Source organism: Scyliorhinus torazame, chromosome 13 (genome assembly GCF_047496885.1).
Source record: "Scyliorhinus torazame isolate Kashiwa2021f chromosome 13, sScyTor2.1, whole genome shotgun sequence".
NCBI classification, from domain to species: domain Eukaryota; kingdom Metazoa; phylum Chordata; class Chondrichthyes; order Carcharhiniformes; family Scyliorhinidae; genus Scyliorhinus; species Scyliorhinus torazame.
In genome coordinates this window covers 186,701,474-186,724,939 of record NC_092719.1, presented here as the reverse complement: position 1 = coordinate 186,724,939, position 23,466 = coordinate 186,701,474, and the positions used below count along the sequence as shown (strand labels likewise).

At 49.2% G+C, this 23,466-nt stretch overlaps 1 protein-coding gene across 1 annotated transcript in view; it reads left to right on the top strand.

The window, feature by feature from the left end:
* Positions 1 to 23,466, top strand: part of syn2b (synapsin IIb) — a 628,186-nt gene that overhangs the window by 81,362 nt on the left and 523,358 nt on the right. The gene's annotated exons all lie outside the window — the stretch shown is intronic.

Below are 23,466 nucleotides of genomic sequence, written 5' to 3'. Positions count from 1 at the left end.
AACATATTTTAAAGGCTGACTACCACATTAATACAGCTGATATTAACACATTAATTTAAATACATTTGCAGATTTCTCAAATAAAATACGTTTATATATCACTTTTCAGGACCACCGGACATCTCCGAGTGCTTTACAGCCAATAAAGTACTTTTGAAGTGCATGCAATCTTGGAAAGTAGGAAATGTGGCAGCAAATGTGCACTTATGTTATGGGGGGCACGGTAGCATCGTGGTTAGCATTGTTGCTTCACAGCTCCAGGGTCCTAGGTTTGATTCCCGGCTTGGGTCACTGTGCGGAGTTTGCACATTTTCCTCGTGTCTGCGTGAGTTTCCTCCGGGTGCTCCGGTTTCCTCACAAAGCCCAATGATGTGCAGGTTAGGTGGATTGGTCATGCTAAATTGCCCTTAGTGTCCAAAAAGGTTAGGTGGGGTTACAGTGATTGGGTGGAGGTGTGTGTTTAAGTAGGGTGCTCTTTCCAAGAGCCAGTGCACACTCGATGGACCGAATGGCCTCCTTCTGCACTGTAAATTCTATGATTCTAGTATCCCAGCTGATACTCCGGGACAAGCCAGATACCAGAGAGAAACCTGGCTTGATAGATCCTAACAAACCATGGGGGGTAGTTACTGAACACATTTGAAAGAGTCTGCAAGCATACTTTTAACACACAGAATAAAACATTTAATAAACAAGAGAAAATTAACTATATTAATGCAGACAAAAAGGTTGGAAAGATTTTAATACAGGCACCAGTAAATGAGTCAAATCATATTATTCGTTCAACCCAACTATACCTATACAGATACATAAAGAATTTGTAAAGATAAACACGCTTTACAAAATCCATCCAATTCTTAATATTGAGGGTAAGAATGTGGTACACTGGAACGAAGGAGGTTGAGGGGAGACCTGATAGAGGTATACAAAATTATGAGGGGCATAGACAGAGTGGATAGTCAGAGGCTTTTCCCCAGGGTAGAGGGGTCAATTACTAGGGGACATAGGTTTAAGGTGAGAGGGGCAAGGTTTAGAGTAGATGTACGAGGCAAGTTTTTTACGCAGAGGGTAGTGGGTGCCTGGAACTCGCTACCGGAGGAGGTGGTGGAAGCAGGGACGATAGTGACATTTAAGGGGCATCTTGACAAATACATGAATAGAATGGGAATAGAGGGATACGGACCCAGGAAGTGTAGAAGATTGTAGTTTAGTCGGGCAACATGGTCGGCACGGGCTTGGAGGGCCGAAGGGCCTGTTCCTGTGCTGTACATTTCTTTGTTCTTTGTACATGTGAACTAATAGGTGAACTGTGATCAAAAACACCATACCCCACGACCAGTGACAGATATCACCAAAGCAGATTCCACGGATTGGATTCTCCGGTTGCCGACGCTGAAATAGAGTTCGGCGATCGGCCGGCGAATCCGAGTTCCCGACCAAATCGGGAACGGCGCTGCTTTTGCTATGCTCCGCCCCCTCCAAAGCGGTGTACTCTGGGATTACGCCACATCACGTATAGATGGCCTCAAGACATTGCCTGAGGCCAACCTCCGATGCTCCGCCCCCAACCGGCTGATTGCTCTACTCCGTTCTGTCGACTTTGTTCAACAGGATGTATTTCTGTTCTCTGTCCTTGTCCTCTACCTAACACTATTTTCTGGGACCTGTTTCTGTCCCATTCCCTGGTTTGCGATCTCCTTTGTTTTCAACCTTCTCCCTCCATGTCCTCTGTTTGGGATACCTTCTCTGTAGTGATGCTCCTTTTCACCTCACCTGAACTCTCTTTTTGCACAGCTTCACTTCCCCTCTTTATTCCGTTCTGTGCAGAATCACAGGACCCTAGGCAGCACGGCGGCACAGTGGTTAGCACTGCTGCCTCACTGCCTGACAGCGCCGAGGTCCCAGGGTCGATCCTGGCTCTGGGTCACTGTCCATGTGGAGTTTGCACATTCTCCCCATGTCTGTGTGGGTTTCACCTTCACAACCCAAAGATGTACAGGCTAGGTGGATTGGCCACGCTAAATTGTCCCTTAATTGGAAAAAATAACTGGGTCCTCTAAATTTATTTAAAAAGACACCGGACCAGTTAGTGGCCGAAGAAATAAAAAATAAATAAACTGTGCATGAGCGCTGGCCATGCCCAGCCTGAAGTCTCTGATATCCAGCCACTGCACATGTATGGCCAATCTGCAGCAGACGCAAGCGCAGAAACCCCAAAGCCCACTGGGACCGCAGTTCCCGAATTCCTATCTACAACTGCTGATTTTAAAAGGTTAATTATCGCATCTTGTCATAGCACAAAGCAAAGTCCCACAAACACCAGAGCGATAACATCCAGATAATCTGTTTGTTGTGATGTTAATTAAGGGGTAAATATTAGTCAGGACACCAACTTCATCAAAATAGTGGCGTGTGATCTTTTACATCCACCTGAGCAGACGGTTTAACACTTCATTTAAAAGATGGCACCTCTGACAATGCTGCACTCCCTCAGTGGTACGCTGGAGGGTCACGCTTTCTGATTTTTGACCTCATGCTCCAGTGCGGCGTCTTCCGGCCCTTCCCACTGACAGGATCTTCTGGCCCTGCCAAAGACAATGGGGATTTAAATAGACCGTCACATCCATGGCTGGAAAACCAGCCACAACAGGACCGGGAAGTCTCTGCTCTAGAGTGAGACTTGAACCCAGAAGCTGTGAATCAGATAACATTGCTGCAATTGAGCTGCAGTTGACTCTCAAAAAGGTCGAAAAATTTCATTCAATCACATTAAATGGGGTCCTTGCTAATAGCAGGTAGTAAATTTCAATCTTCTAAATATGAAAATATTCAAAGTCGGAAATGTCATGATATTCAGGTAAACATCACATACACACACGCACGCGCGCACGCGCACACACACGAGCTTACACACACACACACACACGCACGAGCACACACACACACGAGCATACACACACACGAGCATACACACACACACACACGAGCATACACACACACACGAGCATACATACACACGAGCATACACACACACACACACGAGCATACACACGCATACACACACACACACGAGCATACACACACACACACACACACACACACGAGCATACACACACACACACACACACGAGCATACACACACACACACACACACGAGCATACACACACACACACACACGAGCATACACAGTACAAAACAGGGAACACAACACTTCCTGGGCACTCGAGCAGGAGACGGCTCAGGGCACAGAGCTCATAGCAAGCCACTCAGACATCCACCCTGTGCTGAGTGCCACTACACGATAGAATTAGGAATAGGTTCACAGAATCAAGGATCATGATCGAACCTCAGTAAACAGTTTACCAGTGTAAATAGATGTTTGAAATAAAACTGAGTTGTACCATTCGCAACTGTGTTGGTTCATCTGTGTAGCAGAGTACCCAACACTTCATAGTACCAGGAGTGACTTTGGTACCTACCTACAAATCCTCCGGAATCTGCCATCCTGCGCCATGGACACCGTCAACACACCGCAGCCGCTGCAAGTCGCTGGAAACCTCGGCGTTAATTGGAAGCTGTTCAAACAGCGCTTCCAGCTCTTTCTGGAAGCCTGTGTCCTGCATGAAAACACAATGAGCCGCTATACCCAATTTCAGGCGGCCGAATCGGCGCGGCAGGGGTCCTACGTGGCCAGATCGGCGAGGCAGGCGCCCTACGAGGCCGAACTGGTCCAGGTGATCGAGTTCCTCCCGGCCCGCGGCCCGAAGGAGGGCAGCCATTTCGCGCGCTTTTCGAAGCCTCCCGCGCTGGTGCGCGGCAAAAACTACGGCAACACTGAGGGACGTGATGCGCAGGCGCGCTCGACGCAAGACCAAACTGCACATGCTCAGTGGCGCAACGAACGCCATGACGTCACGACATGCGGCAACTGTGGATGGTGTCCTTCTAACATTCCGCCTGGACACTGGCGCCTCCGCCAACCTCATAGCATGGTCCGCCTTCTACGCCGTGAAGGTCAGACCACCAATTTGGCCGTCCCATTGCAGGATGGTCGACTACAACGGGAACGTTATCCCGGCTATGGGATCCTGCCAGCTCCAGGTGACACACAACACACACACGGCCACACTCTCATTCGAGATAGTCGGATCATCGAAGGACTCCCTGCTAGGCGCACAGGCATGCAAGGCTCTCCACCTCGTGCAACGAGTCCACTCTCACTCTCTCTCTCTCTCTCTCTCTCTCTCTCCAGGTGACACATCTGACTTCCCGGATGCAGAGTTCAGGGCCCAGCTCCAATCGCTCCTCGCCCACAACCAGGAGACATTCGAGGGCATGAGAACACTGCCCTACACCTACAGAATTCGGCTCAAACCGGACGCCACCCCGGTCATTCACGCACCTCGCAGGGTCCCAGTGCCACTCAAAAACCGCCTCAAGCAGCAGCTGCAGGATCTCCAGGACCAAGGGGTCCAATCCCGGGTCACGGAGCCCACGCCATGGGTCAGCTCCATGGTGTGTGTTAAGAAGCCCTCCGGCGAGCTCTGGATCTGCATTGATCCAAAAGACCTCAACAACAACATAATGAGGGAACACTACCCCATACCCAAACGGGAAGAGATCACCAGCGAAATGGCCCGGGCTAAAATCTTCACGAAACTGGATGCCTCGAAGGGTTTTTGGCAGATCCAACTGGATCCGTCCAGCCGAAAGCTGTGCGCCTTCAACACCCCTTTCGGCAGGTTCTACTACAACCGGATGCCATTTGGCATCCTCTCTGCATCCGAGGTCTTTCATCGGATCATGGAGCAGATGATGGAAGGCATCGAAGGGGTGCGTGTCTACGTGGACGACGTCATCTGGTCCACCACACCACAGGAGCACATCTATTATCTCCAGCGCGTCTTTGCGCGCATACGCGAAAACGGCTTGCGCCTCAACCGAGCCAAGTGTTCTTTCGGCCAAACCGACCTGAAGTTCCTGGGGGACCACATTTCCCGGTCAGTGGTCTGGCCAGATGCAGACCAGGTGAGCGCCATTACAGCCATGCCACAGGCGGCAGACAAGAAAGCAGTACTACGCTTCCTATGCATGGTCAACGTCCTGGTGAAGTTCATTCCCAACCTTGCCTCCCACACGACAGCACTGCGCCAACTCGTCAGGAAGTCCACGGAGTTCCAGTGGCTACACGCGCACCAGCAAGAATGGGAGGAGCTCAAACTTAAGCTCACCACAGCACCGGTAGTGGCGTTTTTCGACACATCTCGTGCCACTAAAATCTCGACTGTTGCCAGCCAGTCCGGCATTGGGGCGGTGCTCCTACAGCGGGTTGACACTGCGTCATGGGCCCCGGTCGCCTATGCCTCGCGGGCCATGACCCCCACAGAACAGCGCTACGCGCAGATCGAAAAGGAGTGCCTGGACTTGCTAACCGGTTTGGACATGTTCCATGACTATGAGTATGGTCTCCCCCGGTTTACCGTTGAGACTGACCACCGCCCCCTGGTCAGCATCATAAATAAGGACCTGAACGAGATGACCCCTTGCCTCCAGCGCATCCTACTTGAACTTGGGAGGTATGACTTCCAACTGGTCTACACCCCGGGTAAGGACCTTATCATTGCGGATGCCCTCTCTAGAGCAGTGAGCACACCGCCAGATTTGGAGGGGTTCATCTGTCGGGTCAAGGCGCAGGTGGCCTTCACATCGGCAAATCTGCCAGCTGACGACGCCAGTCTGGCCCGTATTCGCCGAGAGACTGCAGCTGACCCCCTTCTACAACGTGTGATGCGCCACATGATGGGAGGGTGGCTCATGGGCAGTGCCCGCAGTTCTACAATGTCCGGGACAACTTGGCCGTCATTGATGGTGTCCTTCTAAAACTGGACCGGATTGTGATTCCGCACAGCACGCACAAGCTGGTCCTCGACCAACTACACAAAGGCCACCTGGGGCGTCGAGAAGTGCAGACGGAGGGCCTGAGAGGCGGTATACCGACCGGGCATCAGTGATGACATTGCCAATATGGTGCTCAACTGCCCCACCTGCCAAAGGTTTCAACCGGCGCAACCTCCTGAGACGCTTCTGCCCCATGAGCTGGTGAAGTCCCCCGGGCGAAGGTGGGTGTGGACCTCTTTCACACGCTCGGCAGGGACTATGCCATCGTCATTGACTACTTTTCCAACTATCCAGAGGTCATACGCCTGCACGATTTGACATCGTCCGCTGTCATAAGGGCCTGCAAAGACACCTTCGCTCGCCACGGCATTCCGATGACTGTCATGTCGGACAATGGGCCCTGTTTCGCCAGCCAGGAATGGTCATCCTTTGCTGCCTCGTATGGTTTCACGCACGTGATGTCCAGCCCTCTGCATCCCCAGTCCAATGGAAAGGCGGAGAAAGGCGTTCACATTGTCAAGCGGCTCCTCTGAAAGCCTGCTGCTGCCGGATCGGATTTCTGCCTAGCCCTGCTGGCCTATCGCTCGGCCCCACTAGCCACTGGCCTCTCTCCAGCCCAGCTGTTGATGGGTCGCGCCCTCAGGACCACTGTGCCTTCCATTCTGGGACCCACAACCAACCATGCTCCGGTACTACACAGAATGCAACAGCAGCGCGGTCGCCAGAAGAGGACATATGACACACTGGCAACTGATCTTCCCGTCCTGGCCCCTGGAGACAACGTCCGCATCCACCTACCAGAAGGTGGCTGGTCAGCACCTGCCGAAGTTCTCCGATGCGTGGCTCCCCGCTCGTTCCTGGTTCGCGTGCCTGATGGATCCATTCGTAGGTGCAATTGCCGGGCTCTTCGCCTACTTCCACGCTCGCTACGGGACCTTACATCGACACTGCGCCCTCCTGTTGTTCCTGATATCGTGGAGCTGCCTCCCACCATGCCCCTTCCGTTGTCGCCCGTGGCCAGGCCCATTCCTCAGCTGGTGGTTCCAGACCCACCCTTGAGGCGGTCAACCCGAATTCGTCGCCCACCTACTAGACTGGACTTATGAGACTGTTTGTACATTGAACTCCTACTACCACTGTGTTAATATGTTTCTGTTATCGTTACAGGACTTTGCTTTGTCGTTCAACATGTCCCCATTCTTTGTTTATAATACAACCTCGTTGTTATGTCGCACCCGACATCGCCCCATTGTATATAGTTTAGCCCCATGTACATGCTGTAAATATTGCACACACACACATTTAGCTGCACTCCGTACACATCTCTATTTATGACCACGTAGGCACATGTTCTTGTAAAAACGGGGGGATGTCATGATATTCAGGTGAACATCATAGCGCATACATACTGATGGACAGATCAACGGACCATTCAACACACACACAACACCACAGCAAATCACAGGCAAGAGCATACACAGTACAAAACAGGGAACACGACACTTCCTGGGCACTCGAGCAGGAGACAGCTCAGGGCACAGAGCTCCTGACAAGCCACTCAGACATCCACCATGTGCTGAGTGCCACTACACGATAGAATTCGGACTGGGCCGGGGGGGCTGTTGTTGGAGCTGCCCTCCCCGTTGCTGTTAGAGTCCTTGTGGGCTGGCCGCCCAGGCGCTGGCCGGCAACGGTGTAAGCGTGATGCGTCCGGTTGGACTGCGTCGGCTGGCCACCCAGGTGCTGGATGCGCCGGGTGCTCCAGGTCGGTCACCGCGAGGCCCTGCAACACACAATACACCTTCATGGTTAGGCGAGGGCAGGGGTGTGTGGTTCCCGGTGAGGGGAGAGGGGCAAGGGGAGAGGCCGAGGGGGGATGACTAAGGGGAAGGGGGCCAGGCAGGGGGGGGTATCTCACTTGTGGCACGCCCCCGACCTCGGCATGGGCAATCTCCCAGTCCTCGGGTGCACCGGCTATGTCCAGTGTCCTCTGCTCGTGAACAGTGAGCTGGCGCAGGTCCGATTCATGCCCTCAGGTTTGGGCTCGCTCCCGTTGATTATGGGCGCTCTTTTTCTGGGGGGGAGCAACAACAGCATTGTTAGGTGGTCCACTGCATGCAGTTGGGTCTATGTTGGCATGGGTGCACAGGGCCAACGTGCCTTGTATGGGTGGCTGCAGCCATGTGCCTCACGCCTCTAGTTGTACCATCCCCCTGGGGAGGGGGTGGGTGTCAGACGTGGGAGGGGTAGGGGGGTTAGTGCCATGGGCACACTACTGGGTACTCACCCTGGCTGCCCTCAGTAGTTCGTGGAGCTTTTAGCGGCACTGCTCACCAGTCCTGGGTGTCACCGCGGAGGCACTCACGGCCGCACCCATCTCCCTCCACAGACGCCGGCCACATTGGCTGGCACCCTCCGGCCGGGTCTGGGGTACAGACTACCTCTCCTCTCCTTGAGGGCATTCAGCAGCGTCTCCAGGTCGTGGTGTATGAACCTGGGCGCTGCTTGGCGTGGCGCCATGGTCCGCCGTCGGCGGCCTGTGCGCTCGTGTCACCTGTTGTGCACCGCATTGTTTACGTGGCGCCGGGTCTCCGACGCCGCTCCGAGGCTGCACCCCCGCGCTTCCCACCACGCCCCTTGTAGGCCGGAGAATGCCGTCTCGGAACGGGCGCCCGTTTTCCCGCCGGCCCTCCCATTTTGTCGCTAGAGCGGAGAATCGTGGCCAAGGGCCGGATTCTCAGGCTATGTCCGGAGCATGTATTTAGTCTTACGACAAAAAAGCCGGCGCCGCCCCTGTACCGATGCTCCGCCCGGTGGGAAGCTAGCGGCCGAGCTACATAAAGCCCCTGGCTTTACCTGCAGATGCGGACGGAAAATTGCCAGGTCCGTGGTCGCGCATGCGCACGGCGGCGACCTGCAGCGGTCGTGCTGTCCAACATGGCGGCAGCAGCGCGCAGGCCCGGCCTGCCAGATAGTGCCATCTTGTAACCCCCCCTTGCCACCTCTGGACCACCTCCCAGCCAGCAGAATGGCTTCGCTCCCCCCCCCAACTGTGGTGGAGCTGGACACAGTCCGCAGCTGCCGCGTGAGGCCCCCGGAAACTGTGAGCCCACGCGACCGCTAATGATATGCAAACGGTGTCTATTGTATGTGCATTCCGGACCACATTGATGCCGCTGTCCAGGTGTATAGCGATTTGACATCAAATATCAGCACCCGCCGTGATTTTAGCAGCGAAACCTATTCTCCACCCAAATTGTTTCGTGATTTCGGCATCAGCCAATGGAGAGTCCCGCTCCATCACTTTTAATACTCTGTGTGGCATCAGAGAAACTGTGGGCTATTTTTTGGGGCACTTTTTAACTTCATTACAGTAAGAATCTTACATATATTTCAAATTTATAATGAAAGACTGCTGGCAGCTTCAGGTCAATCCTGGACTGGTCCAGTTTCTGGTGTTACACCATTGTTGCTAAAATGTGTGATGAATGGAGAAATTGTTATATATTATGTTTTATATTTGTGGCAGTATTATTAAACACCTGGATTAAGGTATACAGTTGTTGCAGTAATATTATTAAAGAACCTATATTAAGGTATCCAGACAGATTGTCTGCTAAATCAGTAATTAAGGAGTCGTAAAAGGTGAGGTCATGATTAATTCCAACCACTTAAATTAGGATAGGGGAGTTTCCTCATACACCAGTCACTGCTGGTAAACATGCAGGTGCAGCAAGCAGTAAAGAAGGCAAATGGAATGATGGCCTTCATAGTGAGAGGATTTGAGTACAGGAGCAGCGATGCTGTGCTGCAATTATACAGGACCTTGGTGAGTCCACACCTGGAATATTGTTTGCAGTTTTGGTCTCCTTATGTAGGAAGGATGCTGTTGCTATAGAGGGAGTGCAGGGAAGGTTTACCAAACTGATTCCTGGGATAGCAGGATTGACGTATGAGTGGAGATTGAGTAGGTTCGGATTGTATTTGCTGGAGAATTTTCAGAAGATTGAGGGGGAAATCTCATAGAAACCTATAAAATTCTAACCGGACTAGACAGGGTAGATGTAAGAAGGATGTTCCCGATGCTGGGAGTGTCCAGAACCAGGGGTGACAGTATGAGGATACGGGGGAGACCATTTAAAACAGAGATGAGGAGAAGTTTCTTCACCTTAGAGAGTGGTTGGCCTGTGGAATTCACTATGACAGAAAGCAGTTGAGGCAAAAACATTGTATACTTTCAAGAAGCAGTTAGATATAGCGCTTAGGGTGAAGGGAATCAACGGATATGGGGAAAGACGGGATCAGGCTATTTGCCTATTGCTAGTTGAATGATCATCCATGATCATAATGAATGGCGGAGCAGGTTTGAAGGGCCGAATTGCCTCCTTCTTTTCCTATTTTCTATGTTTCAATGTCCTCGCTATGCAGGTTATGTGACATTCTTCATGGGATACAGATGATGCAATTAATTGGAGGGTCCAGGTCTGTCTGTAGTTTTGCAGTTTGCCATAAGATTTGAGTCTGCCAACACAAAAGGATTTTAAGTTGGACAGCAATTTTTCCAAATGCTGCTAGGTTGAGCAGAAGTGTACTTAATCTGCTCTTGAAAGGAACTCTCTCCGGTCTACACAGCTAAGCAAGTAATCTTTTTGTTAGCTTTATTTATAAGTAGCATTTGAACTGGATTGGGTTGCTTAATTTGAGCTAGTACCAGTATAGATAATACGTTCAGGTCTTTCCTTTAGTTTAAAAACTGCTTAACCGATGATTGTAAAGTTGTTTCTTTGATATTAATGTGGTTAATTTTGTGTTTAAATTAAGTTTATTTTAACATAAAAGATACCTATTAGTCAGAGTCCTCACTCCTGTGGTGAACTATCCTTTCCTCCCATTTTACAAATTACAAAAATATTGCTTGGGCTCTTGTCCGGTATCCTAACAAATATTGGGGCCTGGTTCGGTATCCAAGCAAATGTTACTATTAGAGGAAGAAAACTACTCTATGTAAGGCATAGCTTTGCTACTCTAATATTGTATTACTAAAAGCCTCCGGAATGAGGGAGCGCAAATTCAAAGTGATTTGCAAAAGAATCAAATGTGAGGTGAGAAAACACAACACAACAAATGGTTTGGGTCTGGAATGCACTGTCTGGAAGTGTGGTGGAGGCAGGTTAAATTGAGTATTCAAGAGGGTATTATGTGATTACTTGAATAGACACAATGTGCAGGAGTACGGGGAAAAGGCGGGGCAAAGGCACTAAGTCGTAAAGTTCGTTTAGAGAGCCAGTCAGACACAAGGGGCCAAATAGCCTCCTTCTGCACCGTAAAGATTCTGTAATTCTTTGACAAGCATTTAATATTTGATGTAATAAGAGTTTTCAAAAACTTCTTGCTCTTCCATAGGATTCCCTCTGTATTTATCCCTATTTTCGTAGATCACTCCTTACGTTTCTCATCAACTTCAAAGCATATTAAATAGTCTCCGCTAATTCTTGTACTAGTTCAGTGTTAATTTTATCCTCTGAATCATCTTGGAATATTTTATTAGATTAAATGTGCTCCCGATTTGCATGTTCTCCTTTTAGTGTTCTTACTCTGCCATTTGCACTTAAATTTAAAGATTGACCTCCCTATTTTCTTGACTTGTTAAGAGTCTGGTCCATTTTAATCAAATTATGGAAGTGACCATGTTAATGTTATGTCTTTTTGTTTTAGCAAACATCAAAAATTATCAATGATAAAATTTGTCAATGGCTCAGAGAACCTACATTCCCTGGGCGGGATTCTCTGATCCTGCGCCGGGCCGGAAAGTCGGCGGGGGGTGGGGTCCGCAAATTCCGCCACGCCACTACGACACCGGGCCAATGGCGCGGTCGCCGCGGCGCCAGTCGGGGCTGCTCAAAGCGGCGATTCTCCGTGCTCGATGAGCCGAATGTCCGCTGACTTCAGTCGAGTCCCACCGGTGTCGATCGCGTGTGGTCCTACCCGGTGGGACCTCTGCGTTCTGGCTGCGGCAGCCATCCTGGTGTGGGGGGGGGGGGGGGGGGGGGAGGGGGAAAGAGAGGAAAGAGTTTGGGGGGGGGGGGCCTCCACGGTGGCCAGGCCCGCGATCGTGGACTACCAATTGGCAGGCGGGCTATGTTCCTCCGCACCGGGCCCCTGTTGGGCTCCGCTATGTTGTCCGGGGGCCGGCGGGGAGACGGCAACTCGAGCGCATGCACGGACCCGCGCCGGCCATGGTGCGCATGCTCGCACCTGCGCTGCTCGTGCTGGCACCCGTATCGCCAGCTGGAGCTGCGTGAAGCGCTCCAGTGCCATTCTGACCCCCTGTGTGCCATGGATCGCTGCTCCTAGCGGCCAGATGACGCCGTTGTATAAAGCTCCGGCATTTACGGTGGTGTCAACACTTAGCCCCATTATCGTAGAATCCCGTCCCATATGTATGGAAGTGTCTATCAGAATTCGAGCCATGGGTGAATAGAAAATAAATCAATCTGTGTTACCCAGGAAGCATGTAATTTATAACTTTACTAATGTCACGCAAGGAATTATTTTACACATCCCAGCCTTGTCTCTGACAAGTGGAATATCCACCTGCAATGGAACCATTTCCAATGTGATTGTTTCACTAATATCTACATTATAATTACAGCCTCAGCACAAACATGTTTCTATTTTTTATTGCTTTTAAGTTAATGTAAATTTATTTTTCTGTTGCATTTTCATATTAGGTTTTCATCCAGTCTGTGTCTTACTTATACCAGAATAACCTTACTGCCTCTCCCAAAGGTAAACTCATCTGCAGTCACAAACAGAATGAGCTAAAAACATAGCTGAAGCCCCTGGTGATTTCTGCTGCCAACTTCCATAGCTGTGTTAGATGATGCAGAAAACTGCTAAACAAACTAAGAGCAAGTCTGTTTCAAAAGGGGCAGAATGGCTACGTATACATCTTTTCTTTCAGATTAAAGGTATTAGTATTTGATTTGGTGTGAACAGATTTCATCATTTGAGTGATATGCAAAGTAAAACTCATTTAGTACTTAGATTTTCATAAACCATCACAGCAAAATTGGTATCATCTCTTTATTGTTGTAATACAATACTGCTCACCATTACGTGTCTACAACATATTTACACAGCCTAGTAACAACATCTGGTGAATCACTGCAGCTTTGTGTTTCTTTAGAACAATTAAAAAAAACCACTAAGGAGACCATGACTACAGAAGTGCATCGTCAGGAGACTTTTACTTGTATCTCCACCTTTGACTGAGGTGGTGGATACAATGTGGAATCGTCAACAAAACAACACACAGGAATAAGATCGGTTTGTTGATAAAGGAATATGCCGTAAACTAAGGCCACAAATTTTTAGGACAGCACACTTGTGATGTATAGACAGCAATGGTTGATACCCACTTTGTAGATAATTTGTCTGGTTCTATTTAGGACTAGCTTATTAGAAAGAAAAAATACCCATCGATATCAAAGTACTAAACCACCTAGGAAACTAGATCAGAAAGCATAATCTGGCAAAAAAAACATTTTTAGCATGTAAAATTTCAGTTTGCAATGCCACAATAGCAATTTAATTTATGAAGAGATACTTTATATTTGAAGTTAATTCTGTGGGTTGTTAAAATGCCATTGTGAGATATTCCCAGGGAACTGGAGCCAAATCCATCTCTTACAGATTTAGTGATAAGTGCTGGGTCACCTCCGCAAGGTGGCATGGTGGTTAGCACTGCTGCTTCACAGCGCCAGGGACCTGGGTTCAATTCCGGCCTCGGGAGACGGGCTGTGTGGAGTTTGCACTTTCTCCCGCGTCTACGTGGGTTTCCTCTGGGTGCTCCGGTTTCCTCCCACAGTCCAAAAATGTGCAGGTTAGATAGATTGACCATACTAAATTGCCCCTCAGTGTCCAAAGGTTATGAGGTTACGGAGATGAGTGGGGGAGTGGGCCTGGGTAAGGTGCTGTATCAGAGGGTCGGTGTGGACTATGATGGGCTGAATGGTCTACTTCTGCACTGTAGTGATTCTATTATTTTGCAAATGATTTACAATGTTAGACAGAGCTGTATGCATTCAAGATAAATACGATGGACAGTAGTTAAGTAGTTAAAGCTCCTCTCTTGTAATACAAAATAAGCCTAAGGACAATGCTCACTTTACCCTGTTCTCCACTGCCCTAATATCCTAAGACATGCCTAACTACCCAGTGGTTTTCAGAAATGGTTCAACCACTTGATAAAGTTTCCACAAATTTCAAAATAATAAAGGTTCCTCCAATCTGCTTTATTGGGAAAGGTGGTGCAACAAATTGAGTCCTTGCCTCTGAGCTAGAAGCTCTGGATTCGACTCCCACTCCAGGACTTGATGGTCCAGGAATGTGCATTCATAACTCAGTCAAACAGGTTGAATGTCAACCTGCAAATAAAGCACACCAATGCCTGGTGGTAAGAGTGGGAGAGACTCCTGGTCAGCCCCATTTGATGTAGAGTGGCGCCCCTCCAGTTATTAGCCCATGGCAACAGACTAGCCACCTATTCTGGGAATTACTCGGTGTGGAAACATGATGAAAGTTAAAGGAATAAGAAATGGAATCTGCTTTATGGGCAAATCATCAAAGGATGGTTCTTTATGAATGTGGGGCACTGTATTAAGGAAGACTGACAATAAAAGTCAGTATTTCTTTCTGTTCACTGTGAATCCACAGTAACACGTTTACCTTTTGAAGTTCATGAAGCTGGTGACAGCTTCAAACTGTGCCCAATTCAAAAGCTAATCCATGAAAGATGCAACTAAATTATACATTCAAAATCTCAGTCAGTAATTTGAAATACATGCAGCATTGGTCTAAAGGAAGATAGAAAGTTGGCACAGAGAGGTTGCTGGTGCTCTTAGTAGTTTGGTATTGATATCTACAAGCTGGGGGAAAACAACAGTGCAGCTTTAAAAAAAAAAAAAAACCCTTTTGAATGCAATTTGCTTAGATTAACTACAATTAAATTAAGTAACCATATAACGAGGTTGCATCATTCTCGAATCTCATTAACACCCACTGTTTAATTACAGCTCTCTAACTCTTGAATCTTCACAGCTAATCTTTACTTTTGGGAAGATAGAGATATTGGCCATGACCATTAATGCAGGAAAATGAGGTAATGAGGTATAGCAGGAACTCACGACTAGATGTTGCTAAAACTTGGGTAAAAGTTTGAAGTTGTGAAAGATAGACTGAAGAAGACAACTTCCACAATTCTGAGGAAGATGGAGTTAAAATAAAAAATCCTTCCATTTATACAGCACCTCGACCCCTGACCTCATTACAGCCTTGGATCAAACATAGACAAAAGAGCTGAACATCGAGGTGAGGTGGGAGTGACTGCCCTGACATCAATGCAGCATTTGACCAAATGTGGCTTCAAGGAACCCTAGCAAAACTGAAGTTACTCTGAATCAGTGAGGTTGGGAGGTGGGGTGGGTCTCTGCTGGCTGGAATTACACTTGGCACAATGGAAGATGGTTATGGTGGTTGGAGGTCAATTATCTCAGTTCCAGGACATCACAGGCGTTCTTCAGGGAGTGTCCAAGGCCCAATCATCAATAGCCTTCCTTCCATCCTAAGTTCATGACATCCTTCAAACGTGTGATGTTCAGAACTGTATGCAGAACTCCAGCTGAGGCCCAACCAATGATTCCTCGCGGTTTAGCTGTGATTTCCTCTTAGTGCTATCTCCTTCCAAATGTTTTTGAGTATCCACAGGTACAATTCACCTGGACCTGGAGTTTCAGTCTCCTTAGGTTTGTCTATTCCAGTGTCTTAACAACATTGTAGCATTTACATACTGGGATTGCCACCAGCACATCCTACACATTTAAAACTCCTATTTTGGTTGACAGTTCAAAGCTACGCTATGCCTTTCGCACGTGTCTTTTCTCAATCAGTTTTGTAACATTGACAAATTATGTAGCAACCTGCTTAAATAATTCATTGGGCCAAGATACGAGAAAGTATTATTTTGTTGTCCAGTGCATTTTATTTGCTATAATCTTTTGTGTTTTTAACTCCTTCTGTTTTGAATGTGTTCCCTACTGCAAGAATTTTTTCTTTTATTAGTTAAGTGATTCCATGTGAGGTGGGGAGGGGGGTGGGACGGCTGTTGCAGGGATCAAGGTCAGGGGTCACACCTGGGCCTGTGGGTGATGGGCTTTGTGCCTGTGAGGCCTTCAAGCCATCTTTAAATATTGTGGAGACCCATAACAGGGGCAACTACAGCTGCAGCCTGTCTGTCCTACCAAACACTTCCAGGACAGAGCCATGTTGAAGCTTCTCTCCGGAAAGTCGATTTCACACCCTTTGAGCAGCCCCTGGCTTCACAGCTGAAGGGTATTTCAAAGCCTTGTCAGTTGTGATAGCACTTCACACTTCTGGGCTGTGATTCTCTGGGCCTTCACGCCGCAATCGCGCTCGGCGTGGGGGCGGAGAATGGGCATCAGACCCGTGATCTGGTCCGACGCCGCTCCCGCGATTCTCCGGGGACCGGAAAATCGCCGGCAATCGCACGTGCACGGTCGACGCGGCGCCGGTCGGGGGCCATTGAAAGAGGCCCCACACGGCAATTCTCCTCCGACAACTGGCCGAGTTCCCGCCGGTGTGGTTCATTCACGGTTCCACCTGGCGGGAGCTCGGAGTGGCGGCTGCGGATGGCCAGGCTCGCGATCGGGGGCTACCGATCGGCAGGCGCGTGGGTTTTCTTGGGGGGGGGGGGAGAGAGAGAGAGGAGGAGGGCCTATAATGTTGGGGTCAGCATTTTGTGTGGATCCGCCATGTTGCGCGGGGCCGCGGTCGGAAGTGCAGGGCCCCGTATCAGCAGCCGGAGCTGCGAGGAGCACTCTGGGGCCCTGATAGCCTCCTGCAAAATGGAGAATCATTCTGGAATTTCTCCAGGAAAGTCCGGAGTGATTCGCGCCCGTTTTCTCGTGGGCTTGGGGACATAGCCCCATTATCAGAGAATTCCGCCCCATGACTCTCAAGTGCCTTCTCAAAGGAACAGATGCCCATGTCTGAGAGGATGATTAGTGATCTCAATGTCTGACAACCTTTGATGCCAGAACAGTTTGCCTGAACTCTAGGAGCGCCAGAAGCACGGAGGCATCTGCCAACAATCAAACGCTAAAGAGCAGGGTTCACCACTGAGGACCCCCTCATGGGTAAAGTGGAAGTATCTGGATGAGCAGATGACAGCTGAGCACGAGCTCCCTAATATTGCTGGAAGATGTCTGGGATCTAGAGGTTTCTGATCTGGCCGGGAGTGATTGTGCAGAGCAAGGTTTGCCAGCATAACTGGCTCAGTGGATGGCACTCTGAGAGAAGGCAGGACAATCATGGTAAGTGTGGAGGAAGCCTGGGGGATTTGAGGGTCCTGGGGTGCAAGCCCTATCTGATTGCCGGTCTCGCTCCTTCTCCAATTCCTTGCAGAGACGTGCAGGTTGCGGCTGCACATCACCGCCCATCAGGCTGAGGAGGGGGCCAGAATGAGAGGCCAGTGACGTGCCAAGGTGCACAGGAGTCATTGAGTTGACGGGCAGCATATGCCGCAGAAGACATCGTCTCAAAAGTGAGACAGTGCGGCATCAGTCCACGTCCTCGCAGACCCTGTGGAGGAGGAGGACACCTGTCCCCGGTGGTCGTAAAGGTCCCTGTAGCACCAAACTATTATGCCACCGGATCATTCCAGGGCTCAAGTGGGGACCAATGTGACATAGCCCAATTGGCAGACCACAGGTACACCCAGGAGGTGACGGATGTTCTGTATGCCCAGGCATCCGACGATATCACCTTTGATCTGGACCAGGCCCACCAAGATGCCTGGGCTGCAGGATTCGCCACCATCGCTGGGGTGCCCCAGGTCGAGGGGACGATTGATGATACACATGTCGCCCTGTGAGCAACGGGGCATCAGGAATTACCTTATATTAGCAGGAAGGGGTTCCGCTCCCTATGTTCAGATCATGTGCGACCACCGCCTGGTCTCCACAAGGCCCTCACTCTTCTAGGGAAACCCTTATGCTCATCTCTCCCACTGAAGTCCAGAACCACCTTCTATGACGTCAAGTTATGTCACTTGATGCTCAGAAAGAGGTCCAGTTCCATCTCACCAAGCCCCCAGCATCAACATATTTGCCATCTTGGTAGTTTGATTGTTCAGTTTATTTTGATCTGCTTTACCTCGTGTTCCTGTCTGACAATAAAAAGGGGCAGGAGATGCTCTGGGAATCCCAGATTGATAATGTAATGACTGGTGATCAGTAAGGACGCTCTATTGTTCCAGCTGATCTCCAGTGTTAATACAAATGCTTATCTGAGATGTTGTTATTTTTGATGGGACCTAAAGCAAATTCTTACACCTATGTTATGAACTTACACTTGGAATTTGGATTTATTCAATTCAGCTTCACATTGAATCATTGTTTTCTGTCCTAGCTTTAGTTAAGCTTGTTTCACACTTTTTTGGCTTTACTTGGAAACTTAATTTATTTAATTAACTGTCGTGATATGTTTTTCAGTCTTGACCTCTGTTTGCCTAAGACCTACTTTTCTTAAATGTTCCGACTCCTGCTCGGAGGTCTGTCACATTTTGTTCCACACAGGCACTGACAGGCCAGTGGCAGGTCTTCCCAGGGTCCTGGGATTGGATGCCCTGCTGGTGGCAGGCCTCTTTGTGCTCCAGAACTCCCTGAGAGCCCGCAAGCAACTCTGCATGGGTTTGCTTCTGAGCATTGTCCGCCGCCCCCCCCCCCCCCCCCCACCCCACTTCTGGGTTAATACTAGCTGTGGTGCGATGAGCACCTTAAGTGGGCCTTAGTTGCCCATGGAAGAGCCTGAACTTAATTAGGGCTGAGGCGGGAATGTCCCTACCCATAACCCTCCCGCCTAAATAAATGCTCCCCCACCACGAAACCCACCATGAGGGTGGGCAAAGGATACCACCCTAGGAATTTTACACTGATATGTTCAATTGAAACTGTCAACATAACATTTGTAACTGATAACTGCTCATTTGTGACTGTTAATCTACAGGAATTTAGTTGGATCACAAATGCCCTTAGTCAGAACACTGCCTTGTTCTTGGTGCTTAGTTTTTGTTCCAAACCCAAGATCACTTGACCCAAATAAGTCCTTCTGCTTGGTCAATGCCATCTGGTTTAGCTGGTTTAGCACACTGGGCTAAATCGCTGGCTTTTAAAGCAGACCAAGGCAGGCCAGCAGCATGGTTCAATTCCTGTACCAGCCTCCCCGAACAGGTGCCGGAATGTGGCGACTAGGGGCTTTTCACAGGAACTTCATTTGAAGCCTACTTGTGACAATAAGCGATTTTCATTTCATTTCATTTTATTTCATTTCATCTGCTCCAACATGAACAAAACTCTCATTTTGCTGAGCTTTGCTGCCCAGTTTGAACCAGAATACAAATTATCCACAGCCCTTCATTTAAGTGTAAGTGTGTGAAGTATTTAGCTTTCCACATCCAAATTCTCCCAAATTATTGTAATTAAGCTGCTGAGTTACACAAAGAGAAGAGATTTTATTTGAAGCTCTGACATGAAATCTCTTACGTAATTAGAAATGAAATCACAATGGTTGTTAGGAGGATCAGAGACCGAATGACCCATGTAATTGTATATTGTACTTTGATATACTGTTGAGTGATGTGCAGTCACGGGTCCTGATTTATTCTACGTGGTCAACACAAATCGAGAATTAATGATTGTAATCCCAGAACCTTGTAAAGCGTGAAATATGTGAAACTTTGTGGGAGATGTATTTTCTACAGGTAATGGCCGGGATCCTTCAAAACGGTGGCTAAGTGTTGACGCCGGCGTAAACACCGGAATGTTTCACGCCGGCGTCAACGGGCCTCTTGACTCAGTGATTCTATGGCCCACAAGGGGCCAGCATGGCGGTGGAGTGCTCAATGCAGCTCCAGCTGCCGATACGCGGCCCTGCACTGCCAGCTGCGAGTCTGCGCATGCGTGCGGCGGCCGCTTCCGCGCTGGCCCTGCACGACATGGCGGACCTACACCGCAGGCCGGCACAGAAGAAGGTAGGCCCCCCCCCCCCCCCCCCCCCAAGATTGTGTGCATCCCCTGATCACAGGCCTGGCTGTAGTGGAGGCCCCACCTCCCCCCCCCCCCCCCCCACCACCAGGATGGCCACGCTGGGTGGAACCATATGTGAACCACGCCGGCGGGAACTCTGCGGGTCGACTGCAGAGAATCGCCGCAGGGCCCTCTTTCAATGGCCCCCGACCGGCACTGCATTGACCACGCGCGACTGACGCGATTCTCCAGTCGCCGGAGGTTCACGTCCCGGCGTCGGACCCAATCATGGGTCTGAAGCCCCGTTCTCCGCCCCCGCGCCGAGCGCGATTTCAGCGCAGAGGCTCGGAGAATCCCGGCAACAAGAGAGACCTGTTGCTGTAGCTTTTCATTTGCATTCACCTGGACAAATGCAGGAATGCCAAATTTCAAAAGATCGCAACAATTCATACTACAGGAGTAAAGGCTGCTGATTGTTTGGCAAGAAACTCAGTCAGTCATCCAAATGGCAGCATCCTGTTGATGACATCTCAAATGATCCGACTGCCCAGTCCACCTCAAATGACCCCGGAAAGGCAACATATCCCAAATATTTGAACAACAGATTAATCAAGCCATTTCACACTATTACTTGCAGAGGTGATGAGTGGTATTTTCCACCACTGAGATATTGCCGTCAGTCCAAAAAGACAGTGGGCAAGATTCTACGCGTCGCACCACTGGTGAGGCGGAGAATGCAGCGTTTTGAAGAAAACAGAATTGGTTTCTTGCGATTCTCCCTCCCCCTCCTCTGTCATCGGGATGGAGGTGTGTGCCCCGCAGCACGAGGATGATACAAATGGATCATTAAGACCCATTTACAGCCACTTCGCGAGCTGGGCACCATATTTTCCAGGCCCATGTGATTCTTCTGTTCTCTGGACCGGGAATCACATGGACGAGAATCACTACTGGTATTGACAAGGATGGCCATGACATGGTAGATCACACGGTGGGCTAAAGGGATAACTCTTTAAGAGAATTGCCCCCAAAGTCCATCCACGAGCCATCTCCCCTCCGCATTGTAAGACCTGCCCACCTCACGCCTACCAGAATCCCACGACCCCCCCCACCAGAGAATCCCTAAATAAAGAGACCCTCCAGAGACCCACTAAATAAGGAACCCCCCCAGACACCTCCTAAATAAAGAGATCCCGCAGAGACTCCCTAAATAATGAATTCCCCTGAGAGACCCCCTGAATAAGGACCCCCCAGAGACCCCCTAAATAAGGAGAACCCCCCCCCCCCCCTCAAAAGTGACACCTGTGAGGAAGCTCTCCGGAAGAGAGACGACTTAAGAAATCCCCCAGAAAAGAGACCGCTGGCTGGAAGCTCTCCTCCAGAAGAGAGACCTCTGGCAGGAAGCTAGAGAGCAGTCCAGACAAAGACAGTGAAAAACAATCACTACTTCAACACACACCTGGGCTATACAGCTGCTGGCTCAGACAGAGGAAGCAGCACCTGTCAATTCCTGGAAAGAGAAAACTAATCAGCTTGGTTTAAACCCCATCAGATCAATGATCTGCAAGTAATTCATTAATTTATCCTTGATATTTACTTTACTAGGCTGTAATTGACAAATTCTACACACCCCAGCTGTCAGCATTGTTCCATTCATCTTCCTTCATGGTTGAGTAACTCTGAAGTGATCTAACCGCAATGTTTATACACACCAAGATTTGATTGACAGCTGCTGGACCACTTCAAACAGAGTTAAACAGATGCTGCCAGACCTGCTGACATTTTCCAGCATGTTCTGTTTTTATCACATGAACGATGATGTTCAAGCTTGAATTCATCTGATGCTAACTCACTCTAATAACAAATTGTAACCCTTCATATCCTGGGCCATCCTTCTTCTTTGTCTGTGGACTTGATTATAGATTTCTCTAGTTATTGCACATAGACCATTAGCTCATGGCACTGTGCATAATCCTGATCCTTAGTTAATCATCGTGATCTGTTTCAGTGCAATCTATTTAAATATTACTGCTTTAAAAAGTGCTGTCAAGAACTCTCTGCTTTCTTGTGCCTTTAAATAATACTCGGTCATTTTTGTCTCAAATTTCTGTCCTATATAAAGATCTAAGAAATAGAAGCAGAAGTAGGCCATTTGGTCCTGGAGCCTCCTCTGTCATTCAATAAGATCAGGATGATTCTCTGGCGCAACTTCACTTTCCTGTCCTGTCCCCTTATTCCTTGATTCCATTAGTATCGGGAAGCCTATCCATCACTGTGATGAATGTATTCAAGGACATTTGCTTTCTCAATTACCTGCTGAACTTGCATGCCAGCTTTTTTTTGATTTACGCCCAAAGACCCCCAAATCCCTCAGTGCAGTAGTTTTCTGCAGGCTTTCTCCATTTATATAGTATTCAGCTCCTTTATTCTTCCTACCAAAGTGCATAACTCACATTTTCCTACATTAGAGTCATCTGCCAAGTTTTTTCCCCAACTCTCCTATCTTGTCTACATCCCTCTGTAGACTCTTTGTGTCATCCTTCCCATTTGCATTCCCACCTATTTTTGTGTAATCCACAAACTGGCAACAGTACATTCACTTCCCTCATCCAAGTCATTAATATATATTGTAAATAACTAACCCCAGCACGGATCCCTGTGGCACAAAACCAATTACAGGTTGCCATCCTCTTATCCATGCTCCTCTTATCTCAACTCTGTCTTCTCTTAGTTAGCCAATTCTGTATCCATGATGATACACTACTCCCAGCACCATGGACTCTTATCCTATCAAAGGGCGGCACGGTAGCACAGTGGCAAGGACCCGGGTTCGATTCCGCGGGCAGCCTCTGGGGTCCTCGGGGGAAGCGCGGGAGGGATCTGGCCCCGGGGGGTGCCCCCATGGTGGCCTGGTCTGCGAACGGAGCCCACCGATCACTGGGGTCACTTGGGTCACTCTCTGTGCAGAGTCAGCACCTTCTCCTCGTGTCTGAGTGGGTTTCCTCCGGGTGCTCCGGTTTCCTCCCACAGTTTAAAGATGTGCGGGTTAGGTGGATTGGTCATGCTAAGTTGCCACGTAGTGTCCAAACTTAGGTGAGATTGCTGGGTTACGGGGATAGGGTGGAGGTGTGGACTTGGGTAGGGTGCTCTTTCAGGGGTTGGTGTAGACTCGTTAGGCCGAATGGCCTCCTTCTGCACTGGAAATTCTATGATTCTATGATAACTCTGTGGATACCGAACTCCAAACATTCACAGCTCTTGAAGTGAAGAAATTTCCTCTCACTTCTGTCTTGAGTTTGAAACTCTGATCCTGAGCTCTCGATTCCCCAGTCAGGGGAAATGTCCTCTCAACACCTCCCTTGTCAAGTTCTCACCAAGTTTGTACACTTCAACGAAACCACCTCTCATTCTTCTAAACTTCAGAGAATATAGGTCTAGTTTCACAGAGGGATAGAACATCTT